This window comes from Phocoena sinus, chromosome 15 (assembly GCF_008692025.1).
Source record: "Phocoena sinus isolate mPhoSin1 chromosome 15, mPhoSin1.pri, whole genome shotgun sequence".
NCBI lineage: Eukaryota > Metazoa > Chordata > Mammalia > Artiodactyla > Phocoenidae > Phocoena > Phocoena sinus.
This window is the reverse complement of record NC_045777.1, coordinates 30,607,668-30,634,749: the sequence shown is the minus strand read 5'-3', so window position 1 is coordinate 30,634,749 and position 27,082 is coordinate 30,607,668. Positions and strand designations below refer to the sequence as shown.

Genomic DNA, 27,082 nt, shown 5'->3' with positions numbered 1-27,082 from the left:
GGTGGTTCCATGACTATGCATTTTTCAAAACCCATAGAACTGTATACTATGAAGAATAAATTTCACAGAGGCACAGATAGCCTTAAAGACACATGGAATTCACATAGTCTATCCTTGACGCTTACAGAGGATCCTAAGGTCCAGGGAGGGAAGGAGACCCTCCCACAGTGACTTCAAGACAAAGCCAGGACTGAATGCCAAGCCTCAACAGTATTAGTATAGTTCTCTTTCCAACAATAAGTGGGGTCTCTGTCATTTAGCCAATTTACCTCAAAGGTCTGTGCCTCTAAGGAAAACTCATTATAAAGATTGCACAATGGCAGTGTCATCTTGGTGATGACAGTCCTTAACATATCTGTGTCTTGAGTCTCTCTCCTCCAATCCTCTTCGTTCACCCAATATCAACCTCATGGGGATTCCCAAACCTCCCCACTGTGTTGGATCCCTTGCTTCCTGTATCCTCTTTGGTTCACTACCTTGGTTTGGTAGAACACATCCTTCAGTTATTTACTAGAAAAGGAAGCATGAGACTGAGCATATCTGAAATTGTGTTATTCTACTTGCTTCTTGATTGATATAGTTTGCCTGGGTATAAAATTCTACATTGGAAACCATTTTCTTTTAGAATCTTGAAGCTATTACTCTAGTATTCTACCTTCCAGTGGTGTTGGAACAGTTCCAGTGAAGAGTGGTCTGAAGCCATTCTATTCTTGAGACTTTGTATATGATGCTTTTTTTCTCTATTCAGGATTGTGGAATCTGCTCTTTGTCCCCAGGATTCTGAAATTTCACAAGTATCTGCCTTGGTAGGACTATTTTTTCCTACTGAACTAGGTACATGGTAGGCCCTTTCAAACTGGAAATTTGTGTTCTTTTCAGTTTGAGAAATTTTTCTTGAATTACTTCATTAATAATTTCCTCCCCTCTCCTTCTGGAATGCCTGTTATTCAGATGTTAAACCTTCTAGACTCTTCCTCCTACATTCCTCTTTTCTTTCCTATTTTTCATTGTTTTGCATTTTGGTTTTATTTTTCTGGGAGACAACCCAGACTTTACTTCCCAAACCATCTATTGAGTTTTTCATTTCTGCTATCATTTTTCTGTTTGTTTTAAAAGCATATTTTTGTTTCCTGTCTTTTAAAATATTACCTTATTCTTGTTTCATGGCTGTAATATCCTTTGTTACTCTTGAAAGTAAGTCTTGGTTTCTTCCAAGTTGCTTTTTCCTGTTTATTTTGATAGTTTGTTTGTTTTGATTTGTTTTATTATTTGTTCCCTATTTTCCATGTTAGCTATTTCCTCAGATATATGGTATTCTGCAGTGGATGTTATTAGTGTCCTGCCCATACCTACAGCGGCTGTGAATGTTGGTTGTTAATGGATCAGAGCAGTCCCCTTCTCTAGAGAATTGTCCTCAGCCAGAAGCTGCCTTTCCTGGGAGGTTATGGTCTCTTTTCTGGCAGCCTGCAGCCAGTGACCGATTCATATGTGGGTACGAAACAGCGCTCTTGCTTCAAGGTGAGATCAACTCTGTGGTGCAATTCACATTTCAGGGCTCTCTGTGGGATCTGACTGAGGCTAGACTCCAGCTGAGATCACATCCTTGCTCAGCTCCTTCCCCTGCTGCTTCTGAGGGAGAAGAGGTGGGAAATGAGAGGAGGAGGAGGCTTCTCCAGAGAGCCCATCCTCAATAAATCATGTGCACCTGAATTCTCATCTCAGCCTCTGTTTCTAAGGAACCTAAGATATGAAATTTGGTCATCTGCTCTTAAGAGTAAAGGCCTGAAAAGCTTTTTGGGAGCCCTCAGTGCAGGAGTCAGGCTTGTCAACTCAGAATTCACTGCTGGGAGACATAGGTGGTCATTTATTGGAAACACGAAGGCCAGTATCCTTAGTTCTTTCTTTTTTGACTAGTCAGAGTTCCAAAGAAGAGGGGTGGAGAATAGCTGCTAGCGATTTGGAAGTAAGCAGAAAAGAAAGCTGAGGATCTCAGCCTGCAGTTAGTAAATGTTCACTTTATGCCACTGTCCTACACATGAAACCTTTGTCCTCAGCTGTGCTTGATGCCTCCAGTCCAGAGACCCTCTGTTTTACCCTCTCCAGAGACTAAATCTCCAGCCCTCCTCCTGGTGGGAGAGGAGCCCTGAGCATGGAGGGTGAGAGAAGAACCAGGATTTTAAATGCTTCTTAGTCACCTTTCACCTAGTTCTCCTGATTTTTGGCTTATGCAGTTCCAGAGGTATCTAAAACTGCCAATTCTTTTTTTTTTTTTTTAAGGATTTTACCATGAAAGCAGGGCTGTTCTTAGCTTTCGCTGGGTGTCAGTTTTCTTGGGACTGCTAAGTCAATTAGCACTCATTCATCTGTTGTCCATCTTCCAAAATTCTTTTATGCTCCCGTATCTTCTGTTCTCTCTGTCCTCGTGAGTTTCTGTCTTTTTAAAAAGCAATCCTTTTACATTAGTTGTAGTGGGTTTCAGGAGGGAGCAAAATTAGATGTGTGGGTTCAATTCAGCATCTTAACCTGGAAAAAAGAAAAAACAATCCTGGTGACATTAGGAAGTTATTACCTCCTAACATTCCTCTCCTTGTGAGCTCCTGTGGGTGACAGACAGGTGAGTGAGAGCTCCAGGTAAGGGAGCCAGGGGCCTGCAAAAGAAGCTGTATCTCCGCATGGAGGATACTCCCCTCTACAGAGTTCAAGCTTCTTCTCCCAGTCATAGCCTTAGTCTGCCTCTGAGGGCATGAAGGGCTGAGCCCCAATTATGATCATGTAGGTCGGAAGGGAAGAAAGTCCAGATAAACCAGGGAAGCTTGCCTAGAGGAGGTGTTGCAGTAGTGGGAGAAGCAAAATATACTGTCATCTTTCTAATGCCAGAGCTCATCCCTTCTAGCTCTGCTTCTATGACTCTGTGACGACAGAAGTCATTCTAGAAAGCCTGCTTGCTTTTTTGCCTTCTCCCTCTTTCCAGTCCCTTGCTTTGGGATGATGTGAGGGTGGTTGAGAGTTATTTGGGTGGACTGGATACATTGAAAATGGAGGAAGCACACCACTATAGTTCCTTTTTCCTAGAATGGGCTGTAGGCAGCTATCTTCCCGCTTCACTTCCTCTTTCAAGCTCAGACCTAAGAACACAGCAAAGAGAAAAGGTAGTGACACAGTTGAGTGGGAGAACTCAGGAGGGGCAGAAATTGTGGTGATGGTGCTGTTCTAATGGTGGTGGTCATGATAGAGGCAGGAGATGAGCTAAGCAGCTCACCTTGTTGTGCAGACATAACTTGATTTCCTTATGGTGATCTATAAGCGGGGGCGGGGGGGGAATGAAAGTCAGTGGGTAATTTACTCCAGCTTCCTCATCATTTAGGAGGACAGTGTTGAGGCTGTTCCACAAAGTTTCTCAGTGGGTTCCCAGCAGGATGGAGCCCCAGTTGTTCATGGCAGTAATTGTTATTGACTTCTCCCCCTTCCGTAGCTTGCTTTCCCCATTTCTTCACTTCTATTTCCTAGGATCACCTCCCAAGTTAATTACCTGCATCCCAGCCCTATCGTAGGGTCTGCTCTTGGGAGAATCCATACTGACAGGCATCCTTCAACACAACAGCAAGTCTGAGCAGGGCACATCACCCCGGGGAAATAGTGCCTCCATTTTCTCTGTCTGTGGCTGACCTCAGCTAGGAAGCTCCCAAAGGAGATCCTGAGCACATTTATATTTTTATTTTGTTTCATCGAGATATAATGGACATACCACACTATATAAGTTTAAGGTGTACAGCATGATTGACTTATATACATCATGAAATGATTACCACAGTAAGTTTAGTGAACATCCATCTAATACAGATACAAAATTAAAGAAATTTAAAAATTTTCTTCATTGTGATGTAACTCTTAGGATGTACTTAACAACTTTCACTAATAACACACAACAGAGTTAATTATATTTATCATGTTATACATTACATTCTTAGTACTTCTCTATCTTATAACTGGAAGTTTGTGCTTTTTGGCTCCCTTCATCCAATTCACCCTCCCTCCAACCCCATCTATAGTAACCACAAATCTGATCTCTTTTTCTATAAGTTTGTTTGTTTGCTTGCTTGCTTGTTTTTGAAGTATAATTGATCTATAATGTTAGTTCCTATTATAGAAAATAGTCATTCGATATTTATATACATTTCAAAATGATCACCACAATAAGTCTAGTCACGATAAGTCACTATACAAAAATATTACATAGTTATTGACTATATTCCCCACACTGTACATTTCATACTGTGACTCATTTATTTTGCAACTGGAAGTTTGTACCTCTTAGTCTCCCTTACCTTCTTTCCTTCCCTCACCCACCTCCCCTCTGGAAAACCGCTGCTTGTTCTCTCTATCTATAACTCTGTTTCTGTTGTTTTATGTTTGTTCATTTGTTTTGTTTTTTAACAAATGATACAGTAATTCTTTCTCTGTCTAACTTATTTCACATAGCATAATACTCTCTAGGTCCAACCACATTGTCACAATGGCTAGATTTCATTCTTTTTTATGGCTGAGTAATATTCATATTACATATACAACCACATCTTTTTATATATTCATCTATCTATGGACACTTAGGTTGCTTCCATATCTTGACTATTGTAAATAATGCTTCAATGATCATAGGGGTGCATATATTTTTTCTAATTAGTGTTTTTATTTTCTTCAGATAAATACCCAGGAGTGAAATTGCTAGATCATATGGCAGATCTATTTTTAATATTTTGAGGAAACTCCGTACTGTTTTCCATAGCAGCTACACCAATTTACATTCCTACCAACAGTGTACAAGTGTTCCCTTTTCTCCACGTCCTTGCCAACACTTATTATTTGTTGTCTTTTTGGTAATAGCCATTCTGACAGGTATGAGGTGATATCTCATTGTGGTTTTGATTTGCATTTACCCAGTGGTTACTGATGTTTATCATCTTTTCATGTGCTTGTTGGCTATTTGTATGTATTCTTTGGGAAAATATTTCAGGTCTTCTCCCTATTTTTTAACTGGCTGTTCATTTTTTTGATGGTGAGTTGTATGAGTTCTTCACATATTTTGGACATTAACCCCTTATCAGATATATGATTTGCAAATACCTACTCCAATTCAGTAGGCAGCCTTTTCATTTTGTTGATAGTTTCCTTTGCTGTGCAGTAGCTTTTTAGTTTGATGTACTCTCATTTGCTGATTTTTGCTTTTGTTTCCCTTGCCTGAGGAGACATATCCTTAAAAATATTACTAAACCAATGTCAAATAGCTTACTGCCTATGTTTTCGTCTAGAAGTTTTATGGTTTCAGGTCTGACATTTAACTCTTTAATCAATTTTGAATTTATTCTTGTGCATTGTGTGACAGAGTATTCCAGTTTGATTTTCATGTTGCTGTCCGATTTTCACAATTTTTACATCATTGCTTGAAGAGGCTTTCTTTTCCCCAATGTGTATTCTTGCCTCCTTTGTTGTAGAATAATCGCCCATATAACTGTGGGTTCACTTCTGGGCTCTCTATTCTGTTCCATTGACCTGCATGTCTGTTTTTTGTGCCAAAGTAACCATACTGCTACTTTGTTTTTGTTGAAGTACAGTTGATTTACAATGTTTCAGGTGTATAGCAAAATGATTCAGTTATATTATTTTCAGATTCTTTTCCATAACAGGTTATTACAAGATACTGGATATAGTTATCTGTGCTATACAGTAGGTCCTTGTTGTTTATTTTATATATAGTAATCTGTATCTGTTGATTCCAAATTCCAAATTTATCCCTCCCCAGCCTTTCCCCTTTGGTAACCATAAGTTTGATTTCTATGTCTGAGTCTATTTCTGTTTGTAAAAAAGTTCATTTGTGTCATTTTTTTTAGATTCCATTTCACTTAATATGATAATCTCTGGCTCCATTGATGTTGCTTCAAATGACATTATTTCATTCTTTTTATGGTAATATTCCATTATATATATATATATATATATATATATATACCACATCTTCTTTATCTATTCATTTGTCAATGGACTTTTAGGTTGCTTCCATGTCTTAGAGATTGTAAATAGTGCTGCTATGAACGTTGGTGTGCATGTATCTTTTTTTTTTTTTTTTTTTTGCGGTACGTGGGCCTCTCACTGCTGTGGCCTCTCCCGTTGCAGAGCACAGGCTCTGGACGCGCAGGCTCAGCGGCCATGGCTCACGGGCCCAGCCGCTCCGCGGCATGCAGGATCTTCCCAGACTGGGGCATGATCCCGTGTCCCCTGCATCGGCAGGCAGACTCTCTGCATGTATCTTTTTGAATTAGGTTTTCGTCTTTTCTGGATATATGCCCAGGAGTGGGATTGATGGATCATATGGGTACTACTTTATTTTTCGTTTTTTAAGAAACTTCCATACTGTTCCCCCTAGTGGATGCACCAATGTACATTCCCACCAGCAGTGTAGGAGAGTTCCCTTTTCTCCACACTCTCTCCACCATTTATTATTTGTCGCTTTTAATGATGGCCATTCTGACTGGTGTGAGGTAATACCTCATTGTAGTTTTGATTTGCATTTCTCTAACAATTAGCGATGTTGAGCATCTTTTCATGTGCCTCTTGACCATCTGTATGGTTTCTTTGGAGAAATGTCTATTGGGTTTGCTGCCCATTTTTTGATTGGGTTGTTGTTGTTGTTGTTGTTTTATATTGAGCTGTATGAGCTGTTTGTATATTTTGGAAATTAATCCCTTGTCAGTAACATCATTTGCAAATATTTTCTCCCATTCAGTAGGTTGTCTTTTCATTTTGTTTATGGTTTCCTTTGCCTTGAAAAACCTTTTAAGTTTAATTAGGTCCCATTTGTTTATTTTCATTTTTGTTTCCATTACTCTGGGACAGATCTAAAAAAATATGCTGTGATTTATGTCAAAGAGTGTTCTGCCTATGTTTTTCTCTAGGAGTTTTAGAGTATTTGGTCTTATATTTAGGTCTTTAATCCACTTTAAATTTATTTTTGTATATGATGTTAGAGAATGTTCTAAATTTCATTCTTTTACATATAGCTGTCCAGTTTTCCCAGCACCACTTATTGAAGAGACTGTCTTTTCTCCACTGTATATTCTTGCCTTCTTTGTCATAGCATAATTGACCATAAGGGTGTGGGGTTATTTGTGGGCTTTCTATCCTGTTCCATTGATCTATGTGTCTGTTTTTGTGCCAGTACCATACTGTTTTGATTACTGTAGCTTTATACTACAGTCTGAAGTCAGGGAGCCTGATTCCTCAAGCTGTGTTCCTCTTTCTCAAGATTGCTTTGGCTATTTGGGGTCTTATGTGTTTCCCAACAAATTAAAAAATTTTTTGTTCCAGGTCTGTAAAAAAATGCCACTGGTAATTTGATAGGGATTGCATTGAATCTGTAGATTGCTTTGGGTAGTATGGTCATTTTAACAATATTGATTCTTCCAATCCAAGAAAACATTCTATATTTCCATCTGTTTGTGTCATCTTCAATTTCTTTCATCAATGTCTTATAGTTTTCTGAGTACAAGTCTTTTGCCTCCTTAGGTAGGTTTATTCCTAGATATTTTATTCTTTTTTATGCAGTGGTAAATGGGAGTTTCCTTAATTGCTCTTTCTGATATTTCATTGTTGTGTATAGAAATGCAACAGATTTCTTTATATTAATTTTTTTTCCTGCAAATTTACCAAATTCATTGATGAGCTCTAGTAGTTTTCTGGTGGTGTCCTTAGGATTTTCTATGTATAGTATCATGTCATCTGCAAATAGTGACAGTTTTACTTCTTCTTTTCCAATTTGGATTCCTTTTCTTTCTTTTTCTCTGATCGCTGTCACTAGGACTTCCAAAACAATGCAGAATAAAAGTTGCTACAGTGGGCATCCTTGTCTTGTTCCTGATCTTAGAGGAAATGCTTTCAGCTTTTCACTATGGAGTATAATGTTAGCTGTGAGCTTGTTATATATGGCCTTTATTATGTTGAGGTAAGTTCCCTCTATACCCACTTTGTTGAGAGTTTTTATCATAAATGGATGTTGAATTTTATCGAAAGCTTTTTCTGCATCTACTGAGATGATCATATGATTTTTTTTCTTCAATTTTTAATGTGGTTTATCACACTGATTGATTTGTGGATATTGAAAAATTCTTGCAACACTGGGATAAATCCCACTTGATTATGGTGTGTGATTCTTTTGATACATTGTTGGATTCGGTATGCTAATACTTTGGTGAGGATTTTTGCATCTATGTACAGCGGTGATATTGGCCTGTAATTTTCTTTTTTGTGTGATATCTTTGTCTTATTTTGTTATGAGTGTGATGCTGGCCTCATAGAATGAATTTGGAAGTGTTCCTTCCTCTGCAATTTTTTGGAATAGGTTTCAGAATGATACGTGTTAACTCTAAATTGTTGGTAGAATTCACCTGTGAAGTCATCTGGTCCTGGACTATTGCTTGTTGGGAGTTTTTAAATTACTGATTCAATTTCAGTACTTGCAATTGGTCTGTTCATATTTTCTATTTCTTCCTGGTTCAGTCTTGGGAGATTGTACCTGTCTGAGAATTTGTCCATATCTTAGGATGTTCATTTTATTGGCTCATAGTAATCTCTTATGATCCTTTGTATTTCTGTGGTAAGTACCATACTGTTTTAATTCCTCTAGTTTTTTCATATAGTTTGAAATCATGAGTGTGATACCTCCAGCTTTGTTCTTTCTCCAGATTGTTTTGCTATTTGGGGATCTTTTGTGTTTCCATACAAATTTTAGAATTATTTGTTCTAATTCTGTGAAAAATATCATTGGTATTTTGATTGGGATTGTATTGAATATGTACATTGCCTTGGGTACTATCATCATTTCGACAATATTAATTCTTCAAATCCATGAGCATGGTGTATCTTTCCATTTGTTTGTGCTGTCTTCAATTTCTGTTATCAGTGTCCTATAGTTTCCCAAGTACAGGTCTTTACCTCCTTAGTTGGAGTTATTCCTATGTATTTTATTCTCTTCAATGCAATTGCAGATGGGATTGTTTTCTTAATTTCTCTTTCTGAGAGTTTGCTGTGACTGTATGGAAGTGCAACAGATTTCTATGTATTAATTTTGTATCCTGCAACTTTGCCAAATACACTGATGACTTCAAATAGTCTTTTTGGTGGTGTCTTTAGGATTTTATATGTATACTATCATGTCATCTGTCAACAGTGACAGTTTAACTTCTTCCTTTCCAATTTGAATTACTTTATTTCTTTTTCTTTCTGATTGCTGTGACCATGGCTTCCAATACTATGTTGAACAAAATGGTGAGAGTGGGCATCCATGTCTTGCTTCTGATCTTAGAGGAAATGCTTTCAGATTTTTACCATTGAGTATGATGTTACCTGTGGGCTTGTCATATACAGCTTTTATTATATTAAGGTATGTTCCCTCTATACCCAATTTGTTGAAAATTTTTATCATAAATGCATGTTGAATTTTGTCAAAAGCTTTTTGTGCATTTTTGTGTCTGAGATGATCATATGATTTTTATTCTTCATTTTTTTAATGTGTTGTATTACATTGATTGATTTGCAGATATTGAACCATCCTTGCATCCCTGGGATAAATCCCACTTGTTCATGGTGTATGATCTTTTTCATGTATTGTTGGGTTTGGTTTGCTAATATTTTGTTGAAGATTTTGGCATCTATGTACACCAGTGATGTTGGTCTGTAATTTTCTTTTTGTTTGTGTGATATCTTTGCCTGGTTTTGGTATCAGGGTGATGCTGACTTCATAGAATGAGTTCAAGAGCATTCCTTCTGCAATTTTTTGGAATAGTTTGAATAAGATAGTTGTTGACTCTTCTCTAAATTGATAGAATTCACCTATGAAGCCATCAAGTCCTGAACTATTGTTTTCTGGGAGGTTTTTTTTCTGATTCAATTTCAGTACTAGTAATTGGTCTGTTCATATTTTCTATTTCTTCCTGGTTCAGTCTTTGGAGATTGTACATGTCTGGAAACGTGTCCATTTCTTCTAGATTGTCCATTTTATTGTGGTATAGTTGTTCATGTAATCTCTTATGATCCTTCCTAATTCTGTGGTGTTGGTTGTGACTTTTTTATTTCTGATTTTATTGATTTGGGCTCTCTCTCTTTTTTTCTTAATGAGTCTGGCTAAAGGCTTATCAATTTTATCTTTTGAAAGAACCAGCTCCTATTTTCATTGATCTTCTCTATTGTTTTTTAGTTTCTATATCACTTATTTCTGCTCTGATCTTTATGATTTCTTTCCTTTTACTAACTTTAGGTTATGTTTGTTTTTCTTTTTCTAGTTCCTTTAGATGTATGGTTAGGTTGTTTATTTGAGATTTTTCTTGTTTCCTAAGGTGGAGGTTGTATTGCTGTAAATATCCCTCTTAGAACTGCTTTTGCTGCATCCATAGGTTATGGATCATTGTGTGTTCATTTTTCATTTGTCTCCAGGTATTTTTTTTGTTTCTTCTTTGATTTCCTTAGTGACTCATTTGTTGTTTAGTAGCGTATTGTTTAGCCTCCAAGTGTTTGTGGATTTTGCAGTTTTTTCCTAGTAGTTGATTCCTAGTCTCATAGTACAGTGGTCAGAAAGGATGTTTGATATGATTTCAATGTTCTTAAATTTACTGACTTGTTTTGTGGACTAGCATGTGATCTACCCTGTAGAATGTTCCTTGTGCACTTGAAAAGAATGTGTTTTCTGCTGATTTTTGATGGAATATTCTATAACATCTATTAAGTTGATCAGCTCTAATGTGTCATTTAAGGTCAGTGTTACCTCATTGATTTTCTGTCTCAATGATCTGTCCTTTAACTAGGGGTGTATACGTTCCCTACTATTATTCTTACTGACAGTTTCTCCCTTTATGTCTGTTAATATTTGCTTTACATATTTAAATGGTCACATGGTGGGTGCATATGTCAATATATTTACAGTTGTTATATCTTCTCCTGGGATTGATCCCTTTATCATTATGTAATGCCCTTCTTGGTCTCTTTTTACAGTCTTTGTTTGAATGCCTATTTTGTCTGATATAAGTATTGCTACCCTAACTTTCTTTTTGTTTCTGTTTGCATGGAACACCTTTTTTCATCCCCTGACTTTCAATCTCTATCTTTAGACCTGAAGTGAGTCTCTTGTAGGCAGCATATATATGGGTCTTGTTTTTGTATCCATTCAGCCACTCTATGTCTTTTGATTGGACATTTAGTCCATTTACATTTAAATTAATTATATTTGGTATATACTTACTGCCATTTTGTTAATTATTTTCAGGTTGTTTTTGTAGTTCTTTTTTTGTTCCTTTCTTCTTTTCTTGCTCTCTTCCCTTGTGATTTGATGACTATTTTTAGTATTATGTTTGGATTCCTTTCTCTTTTATGTGTGTGTATCTATTATAGATTTTTGGTTTGTGGTTACCATGAGATTTATATATAGCAATCTATACATATACATGATTATTTTAAGTTTCTGATCACTTAAGTCAAATGCACTTTAACAACCTTGTATTTTTATGCTTCCCCCCCCACCATTTACTGTTTTTGGCATCATATTTTACATCTTTTTGTTCTGTGTGTCCCTTAACTACTTATTGTAGCTATAGATGATTTTACTCTTTTTGTCTTTTAACCTTTCTACTAGCTTTATAAATGGTTGGTCTACCACCTTTACTGTATATTTCCCTTTACCAAATGTTTACCAATTTTTCCCTCATAATTTTTATATTTCTAGTTGTAGCCTTTTCTTGTTCACTTAGAGAAGTCCCTTTAACATTTCTTGTAAAGCCAGTTTAATGATGCTGAACTCTTTTAGATTTTGCTTGCCTGTAAAAATTTTGATCTCTCCATAAAATCTGAATGAAAGCCTTGCCTGGTAGAGTATTCTTAGTTGTAGGTTTTTTCCTTTCATTACTTTAAATATATAGTGCCACTCCCTTCTGGCCTGCAGAGTTTCTGCTGAAAAGTCAGCTTATAGGCTTATGGGGGTTCCCTTATATGTAACTAGTTGCTTTTCCTTTGTTGCTTTTAATATTTTCTTCATCTTTAATTTTTTCCATTTTAATTAAAATATGTCTTAGTATGGTCCTCTTTGGGTTGATCCTGTTTGGGAGTCTCTGTACTTCCTGGTCCTGGATGTTTATTTTCTTTACTGAGTTAGGGAAGTTTACAACTATTATGTCTTCAAATATGTTCTCTGCCCCTTTTTATGTCTCTTCTCCTTCTGGGACCCCTATAATGTGAATATTAGTATGTTTAATGTTGTCCCAGAGGTTTCTTAAACTGTCCTCATTTCTTATTGTTTCTTCTTTTTTCTGCTCAGCTTGAGTGATTTCCACTACTGTGTCTCTCAGTTCACCGATCCATTCCTATGTATCATCTAATTTACTGTTGCTTCCTTCTAGAGTATTTTTAATTTCAGTTATTATATTCTTTAGCTCTATTTGGTTCTTCTTTATATTTTCAAACTATTTGTTTAAAAACTTTATCTCTCAAAGGGAACCCTCCTACACTGTCGGTGGGAATGTAAGTTGGTGCAGCCACTGTTGAAAACAGTATGGAGGTTCCTTAGAAAACTAAAAATAGAATTACCATATGATCCAGCAATTCCACTCCTGGGCATATATCCAGACAAAACTATAACTCAAAAAGATACATGAACCCCTATGTTCACTGCAGCACTATTCACAATAGCCAAGGCATAGAAACAACCTAAATGTCCATCAACAGATGAAGAGATAAAGAAGATGTGGGAGGAGCTTCAAGATGGCAGAAGAGTAAGAAGCGGAGATCAACTTCCTCCCCACAGATACATCAGAAATACATTTACATGTGGAACTGCTCCTATAGAACATCTACTGAACGCTGTCAGAAGACCTCAGACCTCCCAAAAGGAAATAAACTCCCCACGTACCTGGGTAGGGCAAAAGAAAAAACAGAGACAAAACAATAGGGACGGGACCTGCACCAGTGGGAGGGAGCTGTGAAGGAGGAAAGGATTCCACACACTCGGAAGCCCCTTCCTGGGCAGAGACTGCGGGTGGTGGAGGGGGGAAGCTTCGGAGTCGCAGAGGAGAGCACAGCAACAGGGGTGCAGAGGGAAAAGCGGAGAGATTCCTGCACAGAGGAACAGTGCCGACCAGCCCAAGAGGCTTGTCTGCTCACCTGCCGGGGTGGGCGGGGGCTGGGAGCTAAGGCTCGGGCTTCGGTCGGATCGCTGGGAGAGGACTGGCGGCGTGAACACAGCCTGAAGGGGGCTAGTGCGCCACGGCTAGCCGGGAGGGAGTCCGGGGAAAAGTCTGGACTTGCCGAAGAGGCAAGAGACTTTTTCTTCCCTCTTTGTTTCCTGGTGCATGAGGAGAGGGGATTAAAAGCGCTGCTTAAAGGAGCTCCAGAGACGGGCTCGAGCCGTGGCTAACAGCGCGGACCCCAGAGACGGGCATGAGACGCTAAGGCTGCTGCTGCGGCCACCAAGAAGCCTGTGAGCAAGCACAGGTCCCTATCCACACCGCCCCTCCCGGGAGCCTGTGCAGCCCGCCACTGCCAGGGTCCTGGGATCCAGGGACAACTTTCCCGGGAGAACGCACAGCGCGCCTTAGGCTACTGCAACGTCATGCTGGCCTCTGCCGCTGCAGGCTCGCCCTGCATCCGTACACCTCCCTTCCCCCGGCCTGAGTGAGCCAGAGCCCCCGAATCAGCGGCTTCTTTAACCCCATCCTGTCTGAGCGAAGAACAGACGCCCTCAGGCGACCTACACACAGAGGCGGGGCCAAATACAAAGCTGACCCCCGGGAGCTGTGCGAACAAAGAAGAGAAAGGGAAATTTCTCCCAGCAGCCTCAGAAGCAGCGGATTAAAGCTTCACAATCAACTTGAGGTACCCTTCATCTGTGGAATACCTGAATAGACAACGAATCATCCCAAATTGAGGAAGTGGACTTTGGGAGCAAAGATATATTATTTTTTCCACTTTTTCTCTTTTTGTGAGTGTGCATGTGTGTGCTTCTGTGTGAGATTTTGTCTGTATAGTTTTGCTTTCACCATTTGTCCTAGGGTTCTGTCTGTCCGTTTTTCTTTTTCTATTTTTTATTTACTTTTTAATTATTCTTTATTTTATTTTACTTTATTTTATTTAATCTTCTTTCTTTCTTTCTTTCTCTTTTTTCTCTCTTTTATTCTGAGCTGTGTGGATGCAAGGCTCTTGGTGCTCCAGCCAGGAATCAGTGCTGTGCTTCTGAGGTGGGAGAGCCAACTTCAGGACACTGGTCCACAAGAGACCTCCCAGCTCCACGTAATATCAAACAATGGCAAAAATCTCCCAGAGATCTCCATCTCAACACCAAGACCCAGCTTCACTCAATGACCAGCAAGCTACAATGCTGTACACCCTATGCCAAACAACTAGCAAGACAAGAACACAGCCCCATCCATTAGCAGAGAGGCTGCCTAAAATCATAATAAGGCCACAGAAACCCCAAAACACACCACCAGACGTGGACCTGCCCACAAGAAAGACAAGATCCAGCCTCATCCACCAGAACACAGGCACTAGTCCCCTCCAACAGGAAGCCTACACAACCCACTGAACCAAATTTAGCCACTGGGGACAGACACCAAAAACAACGGGAACTACGAACCTGCAGCCTGCAAAAAGGAGACCCCAAATACAGTAAGTTAAGCAAAATGAGAAGACAGAAAAACACACAGCAGATGAAGGAGCAAGGTGAAAACCCAACAGACCTAACAAATGAAGAGGAAATAGGCAGTCTACCTGAAAAAGAATTCAGAATAATGATAGTAAAGATGATCCAAAATCTTGGAAATATAATAGACAAAATGCAACAAACATTTAACAAGGACCTAGAAGAACTAAAGAGCAAACAAACAATGATGAACAACACAATAAATGAAATTAAAAATTCTCTAGAATGGATCAATAGCAGAATAACTGAGGCAGAAGAACAGATAAGTGACCTGGAAGATAAAATAGTGGAAATAACTACTGCATAGCAGAATAAAGAAAAAAGAATGAAAAGAACTGAGGACAGTCTCAGAGACCTCTGGGACAACATTAAACACACCAACATTCAAATTATACGGATCCCAGAAGAAGAAGAGAAAAAGAAAGGGACTGAGAAAATATTTGAAGAGATTATAGTTGAAAACTTCCCTAATATGGGAAAGGAAAGAGTTAATCAAGTCGAGGAAGCACAGAGAGTCCCATACAGGGTAAATCCAAGGAAAAACATGCCAAGACACATATTAATCGAACTATCAAAAATTAAATACAAAGAAAACATATTAAAAGCAGCAAGGGAAAAATAACACACAAGGGAATCCCCATAAGGTTAACAGCTGATCTTTCAGCAGAAATTCTGCAAGCCAGAAGGGAGTGACAGGACATATTTAAAGTGATGAAGGAAAAAACCTACAACCAAGATTACTCTACCCAGCAAGGATCTCATTCAGATTTGATGGAGAAATTAAACCCTTTACAGACAAGCAAAAGCTGAAAGAGTTCAGCACCACCAAACCAGCTTTAAAACAAATGCTAAAGGAACTTCGCTAGGCAGGAAACACAAGAGAAGGAAAATATCTACAATAAAAAACCCAAAACACTTAAGAAAATGGGAATAGGCACATACATATCGATAATTACCTTAAATGTAAATGGATTAAATGATCCCACCAAAAGACACAGACTGGCTGAATGGATACAGAAACAAGACACATATATATGCTGTCTACAAGAGACCCACTTCAGACCTAGGGACACATACACACTGAAAGTGAGGGGATGGTAAAAGATATTCCATGCAAATGGAAATCAAAAGAAAGGTGGAGTAGCAATTCTCATATCAGACAAAATAGACTTTAAAATAAAGACTATTACAAGAGACAATGAAGGACACTACATAATCATCAAGGGATCAATGAAAGAAGAAGATATAATAATTGTAAATATTTATGCACCCAACATAGGAGCACCTCAATACATAAGGCAAATACTAACAGCCATAAAAGGGGAAATCAACAGTAACACAATCATAGTAGGGGAATTTAACACCCCACTTTCACCAATGTACAGATCATCCAAAATGAAAATAAATAAGGAAACACAAGCTTTAAATGATACATTAAACAAGATGGAGTTAATTGATATTTATAGGACATTCCATCCCAAAACAACAGAATACACATTCTTCTCAAGTGCTCATGGAACATTCTCCAGGACAGATCGTATCTTGGGTCACTAATCAATTTAAGAAAACTGAAATCATATCAAGTATCTTTTCCGACCACAATGCTATGAGACTAGATATCAATTACAGGAAAAGATCTGTAAAAAATACAAACACATGGAGGCTAAACAATACACTACTTAATAACGAAGTGATCACTGAAGAAGTCAAAGAGGAAATCAAAAAATACCTAGAAACAAATGACAATGGAAACATGATGACCCAAAACCTATGGGATACAGCAAAAGCAGTTCTAAGAAGGGAATTTTATAGCAATACAATCCTACCTCAAGAAACAGGAAACATCTCAAATAAACAAACTAACCTTGCACCTAAAGCAATTAGAGAAAGAAGAACAAAAAGACCCCAAAGTTAGCAGAAGGAAAGAAATCATAAAGCTCAGATCAGAAATTAATGAAAAAGAAATGAAGGAAATGATAGAAAAGATCAATGAAACTAAAAGCTTGTTCTTTGAGAAGATAAACAAAATTGATAAACCATTAGCCAGACTCATCAAAGAAAAAGGAAGAAGACTCAAATCAATAGAATTAGAAATGGAGAAGTAACAACTGACTGCAGAAATACAAAGGATCATGAAAGATTACTACAAGCAACTCTATGCCAATAAAATGGACAACCTGGAAGAAATGGACAAATTCTTAGAAATGCACAACCTGCCGAGACTGAACCAGGAAGAAATACAAAATATGAACAGACCAATCACAAGCACTGAAATTGAAACTTTGATTAAAAATCTTCCAACAGGGCTTCCCTGGTGGCGCAGTGGTTGAGAGTCCGCATGCCGATTCAGGGGACATGGGTTCGTGCCCCGGTCCGGGAAGATCCCACATGCCGCAGAGCAGCTGGGCCCATGAGCCATGGCCATTGAGCCTGCACGTTCAGAGCCTGTGCTCTGCAACAGGAGAGGCCACAACAGTGAGAGGCCCGGCTACACCCCCTCCCCCAAAAAAGAGTCATGTACCAAAATGTTCACTGCAGCTCTATTTACAATAACCAGGACATGGAAGCAACCTAAGTGTCCATCAACAGATGAATGGATAAAGAAGATGTGGCACATATATACAATGGAATATTACTCAGCCATAAAAAGAAATGAAATTGAGCTATTTGTAGTGAGGCAGATGGACCTAGAGTCTGCCATACAGAGTGAAGTAAGTCAGAAAGAGAAAAACAAATACAATATGTTAACACATATATATGGAACCTAAGGAAAAAAAAAAAGGTCATGAAGAACCTGGGGCAAGACGGGAATAAAGACACAGACCTACTAGAGAATGGACTTGAGGATATGGGGAGGGGGAAGGGTAAGCTATGAAAAAGTGAGAGAGGGCATGCACCTATGTACACTACCAAATGTAAAATAGATAGCTAGTGGGAAGCAGCCACATAGCATAGGGAGATCAGCTCGGTGCTTTGTGACCACCTAGAGGGGTGGGATAGGGAGGGTGGGAGGGAGGGAGACGCAAGAGGGAAGAGATATGGTAACATATGTATATGTATAACTGATTCACTTTGTTATAAAGCAGAAACTAACACACCATTTTAAAGCAATTATACTCCAATAAAGATGTTAAAAAAAAAAGATGTAGTACATATATACAACGGAATACTACTCAGCCATAAAAAAAGAATGAAATAATGCCATTTGCAGCAACACGGATGCAACAAGATATTATCATACAAAGTGAAGGAAGTCAGAAAGACAAAGACAAATACCATATTATATCACTTATATGTGGAATCTGAAATATGACACAGGGACTTCACTGGTGGCACAGTGGTTAAGAAACCACCTGCCAGTGCAGGGATCATGGGTTTGAGCCCTTGTCCAGAAAGATCCCACATGCCATGGAGCAACTAAGCCCGTGGGCCACAACTACTGAGCCTGCGCTCTAGTGCCTGCAAGCCACAACTACTGAAGTCCGCATGCCTAGAGCCCATGCTCCGCAACAAGAGAAGCCACTGCAATGAGAAGCCCGCACACTGCAACAAAGAGTAGCCCTCACTCACTGCAACTGGAGAAAGCCCACACACAACAACAAAGACCCAACGCAGCCAAAAATAAATAAATTTATTTTTTAGATAATAATAATAAAATATGATACAAATGTACCTATCTATGAAACAGAAACAAAATCAGGGACATAGAGAATAGACTGGTGGTTGCCAAGGAGGAGGGGGTTTGGAGAGAGTAGGAGTGGTAGTTTGGTATTAGCAGATGCAAACTGGTATATATAGAATGGATAAAGAACAAGGTCCTACTGTGTAGCACAGGGAACTATATTCAATATCCTGTGATAAACCATCATGGAAAAGAATATGAAAAAGAATATATATATATATATATATATATAAACTGAGTCTCTTTGCTGTACAGCAGTAATTAACACAACACTGTAATTCAAATATACTTCAATAAAAAATAAATTTAAAAAAATTCTCTCACTCTGTTCATCCACTCTTCTCCTGAGTTCTTTGAACATCTTTACAATGATTACCTTGAGCTCTTTATCCAGTAGATTGCTTATCTCCACATCACTTAGTTCTTCTGGCGTTTTATCTTGTTCCTTCATTTGGAATTTATTTCTGTCTCATAATTTTGCCTAATTTGCTATTCTTGTCTCCATGTGTTTGGAAACATTTCCCAACCTTAGAGGAGTGGCCTTTTGCAGGAGACGTCCTATGCATCCCAGCAGCACACTCCTCTAGTCGGCAGCTATATGCTCTAGTGGTGCCTCTTTGTGGGCTGTGTGAGCCCTTCTGTTGTGGTAGGCTAACTACTATGGATAGTCTGGTAGGTGTCGCTGGTGCATGGTCTGGTTGGTTGCCAGGCCCTACTTTGTGCAGAGGCTGCTGTCTGCTGGTGGGTGGGGCTGGGTCACAAGGTGACTGTCTATGCAGCCCCAAGGGTTAACAGGGCTAGTGCTGATCCACCAGTGAATGAAACTGGGTCCCAGGGAGGGCGGCTATGGGCCTGAGGGCCCTGGATCTAATGTTGGCCTGCTGGTCGGCAGTGCCCAATCCTGACACAGCTGGTTGTGGGGTCTGGGGTGTCCTACAGTTGGTGTTGACCCACTGGTCAGTGTGGCTGAGGGTTCCAAGGTGTCTTGGAGCTGGTGTCAGCCTGTTCGTTGGTGTGCCTGGGGCCCTGGGGGGTCCTGGTGGTGATGTCAGCCTGCAGATGGGCAGAGTCAAGTGCCCAGGTCTCTGGCTACAGGGCTGTGGGTGTCCTAGAGTTGACCTACTGGTGGGCAAGGCTGGGTCCCAATGGCGAGCAGTGGAGCCCCAGAAGTCTGTGTCTAGTGCTGGTGAACTGGTGGGCAGGGCCAGATCCTGGGGCCTCTGGGGCAGCTGTGGGCTCAGACAGTCTTGAGGCAGCAGGCCTGCTGGTAGGTGGGGCTGTGACCCTGCCTGACTAGCTGCTTAGCCTGAGGTTTCCCAGTACATGTGCAAACAGGCTGGTGGGTAAGGCTGGGTCCATATGCTAATAAGCTAGACAGAGGACTCCAACATGGCACTTGCCAGCATCCTCATGGTAGAACAACCTCCCCAAAATGGCTGCCTCTAGAGTCTGTGTCCCCAGGGGGAGTTCCAGTTGTCTCCTGCCTCTCCAGGAGGCTCTCCAAGATCAGCAGGTGGGTTGACCTAGTATCCTTGCAAATTACTGCCTCTGCCCTGGGTCCCTGACCATATGAGATTTTGTGTGTGCTCTTTAAGAGTAGATAATCTGTTTCCCAATGCCCTCTGGCCTTCCAAGCCAAACATTCTGGGGCCTAGTCTTCATGGTGCAGGACCCCTGGGCTGGGACTCCTGATGTGGGGCTCAGACCCCTTGCTCCTTGGGGATAACCTCTGCAATCATAATTAATCTCCCATTTGTGGGTCACCCACCCAGGGGTATGGGTCTTGACTATGCCACATCTCCATCCCTCCTACCTGTCTTGTTGTGGTTTCTTCTTCATGACTGTAGTTGTAGAAGATCTTTTCGCTAGCCTTCCAGTTTTTCTCATCAGTGGTTGCTCTGTAAATAGTTGTAATTTTGGTGCACCTGTAGAAGGAGGTAAGCTCAGGGTCTTCTTACTGTGCCACCTTGGCCACTCCCAATTTTTGCACATTTATATTTTTAGAAGCTCTGAGTTCTGTTTGGATATTTGGGCCTGCATGTGCCAGAAAGGTAACACAGATTGTTGGTGGCTGAGGAAATAATCCCTGGCTCCCACCTCCAAGAGTGGACACACAGCCTGACCCAAACTACCATGCACATAGGAACCTACACTTCCTCCCCTATTCACATTGTGTCACAATCATGCACACATATCCTGCACTGACAAGCAATTCCATACCTCTATGGGCAGGATCACACCCCACCTGGAGGTCCACGTCGTCTGTCAGGAGATGCGGATCATTGGGAGGGGCCTAGCAGGAGGAGTCCCAGCAGGAGACTCTTTGAAATTCTTAGACAGAGGGGTTGAGGGAACACAAGAGCACACCTCAGGCTCTCACAGAAATGGTGGGACTACCATTCAGAGCTCTAGATAATTAAGCAGCCAAGTAATTTGTCAATATGAAGGATGTTTTTCTGGGATAATGCCCACCACTCAACAGATGGATAGGCCCCACCAGGTGGGAAGGACAGGCAGAGGGGTCAGGCTGTGGGCAACTTTGGATTTCTAGCTTCTGTGTGAAAGATTGATTTTGCCTTTGTCAGGAAGTCATTCAACAAACTTATATTTAACACCAGATCCAAGATGACTAAAATCAGCCCCTGATTCCACTATAGCTACCATCCATAAAGCTGTTATTCCAAAATTAGGCATAAACATTTAATTTAAAATTAGATGTCATTTCTTTTCCAGAAAGTAGAGGAGTCTTGAAGGACTTCTGACCATGTGGGTAGGGGCAGAGTTTTCTGAGAAATGGACTGGGGACAAGGAAAATGTTTCAAAGGAAATATAATGTAGGAAGAAGACGTGAGAGGACTAGGGAGGGATATCCTCTGAAGCTCCACCCCTATGCCCACTGCCCTCTCATGTGGAACAAGGGAACATGTTAGCTGAGAAAGCCACTACTTCAAGTTTTGGATGCCTGCTGTTTGGGGGTACCCACCTAAAATGCCCAGACCCCGGCTTAGTGCACCCATACCCCACCATATGCATTTTGTCTAGAGAAGTAGGGGGGTGGTTGGGAGGTGTAAGGGGGAAACATCAATAGAAACTTCTGCACCACTAGGCAGATAGGATCGCATATCAGTCAGTGAATCTCCAGCTGAAGACACCAAGAGACCAAAAACTCTGACTTCTTCCCCAAAGGAAACAAGGAACAATTCACTGCTAGAGACAGAAGGGCAGGATTCTGCCTTATGAATTGTGGAAACTGTGAGTCCAGGTTCCACGTGTCTAGTCCCAAGGGGAAACTTTCTCCCTGACCCCAAACGGCAGTTAGGCTAGCTGATGCCTCAACAGAATTTTAATATGATGGGTCTCCCTGAAAATAGCAACTGAACATGGCCCCTACTCTTTACATCCTTAAACTTTCTCTTTCTGTATCTCTCCCTCCTAATTTTCATAAGGACAAAGGACAAGAAGCTGGAGCCATTCCACCCTTTACTCTATAGCCTGTTTGGACTAGCAAATTCCTAGCTAACATGGGCAGGGGAAGGAAGGAGGGAAGGTAGGAGAAATAAAAGGGAGTTCAGCTTTTTTGTCCCATGTAGAGCCTCCCTGATTCACCAGGGAACATCACCACCTCCAATAACCATTGCATACCCACTGTGTGCCAGTCACCTGCTAGGTCTCCAGAAGACACTGTTCCTGTTGTGGAAGGGCTCACATTCTGGTTGGGGAAGAAAATATGCAAATGAGTAGGAACCCTAAGTGTGGCTGGTGCTGAGAGAGAAATAGGTTCAGGGCACAGGTGGGGATTCCAAAAGAAACTCTGTCAACAGGTGGGGGCAGGAAGGAAGACTTCATTAAAAAGTGACTTTTGAGTGTTGGTTGGTAAATGTTGCTTCCCTAATCAAGGCAACAGCAGGAACACAGGCACTGAAGGTGAAACACCCTGGTGCTGCTCTGGAAATGGCTCGAAAATAAGGGCTGAAGAGCCACTAGGGCAGGGAAAGAGAAAAAGACAGTAATGTGGGCACATCTGCATATCACGAGAATTGACTTTCATGAGAATGGATTGAGACTTCAGCAGTAGACCTGGAGAGAGATGAGGAGGCCTGATTTAGACAGAGTGAGAGGTATCAGCAAACAAGTTCAGAAGGCCCTCCTGGTACCTGCTCCAACTGAGCTAGGAAGGAAGGAAGAGAAGGGAAAAGAAACCCAAAGTTCTTGGAGGCAGCAGTGGGGGGACAGATGTTGACAGGCACTCTTTCTTTTGCCACACTCTACCCAGCACATGCCTCCACCCATCTCTTACCTTGGGGGACAGTGACCATTGGGTTACTTCTCCAGGTGTTCTCGGATGTTTGTCTTTACCTCCCCCCTTACCTTGGACATTTATGTTTTGCCAAAGCAGAAGGAACTTGCCTGCAGGCACTTTCCACAATAACCTTTGCTTCCCAAAGTTAAGCACCTGAGCTGTTTATGGTTTATGTTGAGGGGGGGCTGGAGGATAGGAGAAGGAAGGAGAGCCCCCAAAGGGGGACATAGGACTGAGGGAGAGTGGGCAATCGTTTCTGTAATTTCCCTGAGCTGCAGTGCCCACACACTCAGCTGAGGAGCCTCAGAGGAGATGACTGTGAGGTCTGCTACAGACTCCCAGTAGCACCAAGATTTCTATCGCCCAGGAGTGGCAGGGCCAAGGGTTTGGAAACAGGAGGATGTTTCTGCAAAATACACAGCCTGCCAAAGACAAGGGGTCTCCCCTGATCTTGGAGCTGCATTAGCTAGACCCTAGGCCTTGGTATTACAGGAAGGGCTAAGCCTCCCAAAACAAAGGTCGATTTCTTGCCTGCCTGTGGAATGGGAGCTGGGGGCTGAAGAGACTAGGTCAACGCAAATAAACAAAGTAATGCACTCTTTCTTGCACACACTCCTCTCCACTATCTGGGCAGATTCTGGGTCTCAGAGGTCTGAGAGACATGCTGCACATGACACAGATGGAGGAGGGGGGCGGTGTGTATCTTACCCATCAGACTAATGGCCACTCCTCTGTCCCCAGGATGCTGGCGGGCTGGATGCTAGGAAGGAGGTGGCTTTCCAAGCTTTCACTTAAAAAATTGCTTATAGGGATTTCCCTGGTGGTCCAATGGCGAAGACTCCTGTGTTCCCAATGCGGGGCAGGGAATCCTGGTTTCGATCCCTAGTCAGGGAACTAGATTCTACATGCCACGACTGAGTTCGCATGCCCCAGCTAAAGACCCCCACATGCCGCAACTGACCATGCCGCAACTAAGACCCGGTGCAGCCAAATAAATAAATATTTTTTTTAAATGTTTATAGGACATGCAAAAATACTAAACACAAGAGGGAGAAGGCCACCGGTCCGGCCTGGGACAACCGCAACTGGTGAGGCGTTGTCGGACCACGGAGAGCCGCGCCTGCGCACTACAGACTCCGAAGCCAGGGCGACCTCAGGAAGGTGGGCGGGGGCTGCCCGGGCATCCGGGTCCCTCACCCCGCCCCGCTGCATGAATGAGAGGCCTGGCGCCCGCCCCTCCCCCTCCGGGCCCGCCCCTCGCCGGGGCGCCGCGGGCAGTCTGCCGCTGCCACCTCAGCCGCGCTCTGTGCCGACTGACGCCCGCCGCTCACCGCCCGGAGCTGACGGTCCCACCACGCTCGCCGCCGCCACTGCCGGCACGACAGAGTAAGTGAGCAAGCGAGGGCCGTCGCCCCGGGTTTGGGGCTTAACGGACTGGGCAGGTCCGGGTTCGGGGTGCTGAGGACACCGTGGGGCCCGCGCCAGCCTCCCCCACTCACACTCCCGGCGCCTCTGCCGGGAGCTGGGAGGGATGGGACAGCGGCCCCAGGCCGGGAGGGGTGCGCAGGAGGGTCCACCCCAAGCCGGAGGGTGAGTCCCGCACAAAGGGAGGCGCGGGGCTGTCACCGGGAGGTCACAGAGGGAATGTTCGCGGAGCCCAGAGCGCTCCGCCAACCCGTGCCGGGTGTCGGGTCCCCGGGCGTGGGAGGCGGCTGGGATGAGCAGAGAGGCAAGGACGAGGATGGCGAGGACGTCTGCCTCCCTGTTGGCGATGGGAATGCGCCTTGGGGGGCGCGGCGTGGCAGTGTTTTCCTGGTCCCCGTCTGCTCCTCCCCTTTCTTTGTGGCGTCTGTCCTGTGCCCGTTTGTCACTGTGTGTCTGTCCTGTGCCGTTTGTCACTGTGTGTCTGTCCTGTGCCGTTTGTCACTGTGTGTAAGCTATGGTCGGGGGTGAGACCTATCGCCTCGGCTTACTCGTTAATGAAAGTCAGGAGCTGGCCTCATATCTGTGAGTGGGGGGCGTGTGTGCTTCCACAGGCCGTAGAATTAAGGAGCCTCTTTTGTTTCCGGAGACCTAATGGTGTGTGTGTCCCCTCTGAAATGAGAGAATCGGAGGTCATTTAAAGGGGTATGAGGAAAAGAGACATATTACTTCATCAGATCTTCACCCAGTTCTGCCTCTGACATTCTTTCAAACAGCATTTCTTTGTTTCTTTCTGTAAAACCAGTGGGTTTTGTTAATTGAAAATATATGTCTATATCCTCAATATATCTGTCCAGAACACTTGGTTTTTGGGGTTTGGTTAATGGTCATATACTCTTATGTATATACATGAGAATACTCTAGTACATATAGAACACTACTTTTTAGTTAATTGGTAATATGTCTGTATATTGATATACACATATACAGAAATACTCCGGTATCTCTAGGACACTGTTTTCTCAGCTCCTCAGTACAGGCAGATTTTGTTTCCTCCTGCCTCCCTGTGTAATAAGAAGGTGGTCCAGCAGGTTCCCTCCACTTCCTTGCTTTTTTTCCCCTTAATGCTTTGGCAAAGGGCTTTATAGCATATTACCCTGGCATGCGCCCTTGCTTTGATCTGAATTTTCTCTGTGTTCTGTTGTCTGGTTGTGCAGCCCAGCTCAATGGCTCCTCTTACAGGACTGCTGGAAAACAGATCACCTTTTATCGTCGTCATCCCCAGAGAGAGGAGGAAGCTCTGAAGGTTCCCACAGACTTTGGCTCTGTGGGACTGACTGCCTGACTTTGTTGTCTTGGTGAAGTTGTGAGGAGTCACAGTTGATGTGGACCAATTAAAAAGAAGCAACTGTAATAGCACCAGCTATTCCTTGCTGTTTCACTTGGACCTTTTTCTCTTTTAAACCAGATTTTATAAGTTTTAGAAGACAGTTGCATTTTCAGTTTCTTTTTTACACTTATAATTTTGCAGAGTGACAGGAAATTAGCTAAACTCTGTTACTACAAGAAACATACTTCCAGGGCTTGCCTGATGGCACAGTGGTTGAGAGTCCACCTGCCAATGCAGGGGACACGGGTTCATGCCTCGGTCCGGGAAGATCCCACATGCCGTGGAGCGGCTGGGCCCGTGAGCCATGGCCGCTGAGCCTGCTCATCCGGAGCCTGTTCTCCGCAACGGGAGAGGCCACAACAGTGAGAGGCCCGCGTACCGCAAAAAAAAAAAAAAGAAACATACTTCCAAAATATATTTTTCTTATGATCTTTTGATTCAAAATAGCAATGGTAAAAAAAAATTAAGGGGAGCTTATTAGAGAATATGAATAGTTGAATTGACTCAGTTTTAAGATTCTCTTTAAGATTATTTTTTAATCACATATATTTTAATTCCTGGTAGTTTTCAGTGCAAAATGAAAGCTAAACTAAGCAGTCTTCCATAGCATCTGTTTATGTATATTCCATCTGTTAAAAACATTTGCTTTTAATTTGAAGGGGAAATTTTCCATTTGGTTGGAACGGGATCCATTATTCTTGGTAAAAATCTTACCTTATGTTAACATGATCAAATTCTTTTTTTGTAAAAGTAAAAATTAATAAAAGTTGATTTTTCAATTTGGAGAAGTTTTGGTTTTATGATGTAAGATTTAAGTAAAATTTTAATGTAAATGAATTTAACTCAAAATAAGCTAACTTAAAAATGAGGGCTTCATTAACTACATTAAGTAGTGTCACTAATATTGAAGCAACCCCAATAACTTATGAACTGCCTGCATAAGTTTTTGGTTTTCTTTTCTTTTTTTTTTTTAGAAATCCCCTTAAAACAAATCATAAGGGGAAGTCGTAGATAAACAGAGTAGTGTAACCGGAATTATCACTGAAATAGGCTTGCATAGTGCCACAGTATTGTGGAACTTTAATTTTTCAAGAGCGACTTAGCTATTGTTTGTATCAACAAAGGAAACTAAAAACATCCTGGCCTTGTTGTTCAGCATTCTGTTAATCAAAATCTTTACCAACCCATAGTTTAGCATTTTTGTAGTATGATGATTGAAGAAAAATTCCAAAGTAATATCTATATTGTCAAAATAGGTTACATTATTTTAAATGCTGTTTTAGTAATAAATATAATGGTTATATTCATTAGAAATATTAATATTGTTACGTTAGTGATTGTAATAGTATATATGATGACACTTTGTTACTAAACTGGGATACATTATCCTCCCAGCATTTTCTATCAGTAATTGTTTTCCGGGAATTCCCTTGATGGTCCAATGGTTAGGACTCCGCACTTGCACTGCAGGGGGCACAGTTTCAATCCCTGGTTGGAGAACTAAGATCCTGCATGCAGCATAGCCAAAAATAATAATAATAATGTTTTCTGTTTCAAATG

General features: G+C 41.6%; 1 protein-coding gene across 1 annotated transcript in view; it reads left to right on the top strand.

Annotated features, from left to right (window-relative positions):
- The first annotated feature begins 23,971 nt into the window (after positions 1–23,971).
- The window catches only part of RNF24 (ring finger protein 24), a 142,478-nt gene continuing 139,367 nt past the window's right edge, over positions 23,972–27,082 (top strand). Inside the window, exon 1 of the mRNA XM_032603804.1 lies at positions 23,972–24,096. The gene's annotated coding sequence lies outside the window, so the exon portion shown is untranslated. The remainder of the gene's footprint in view (positions 24,097–27,082) is intronic.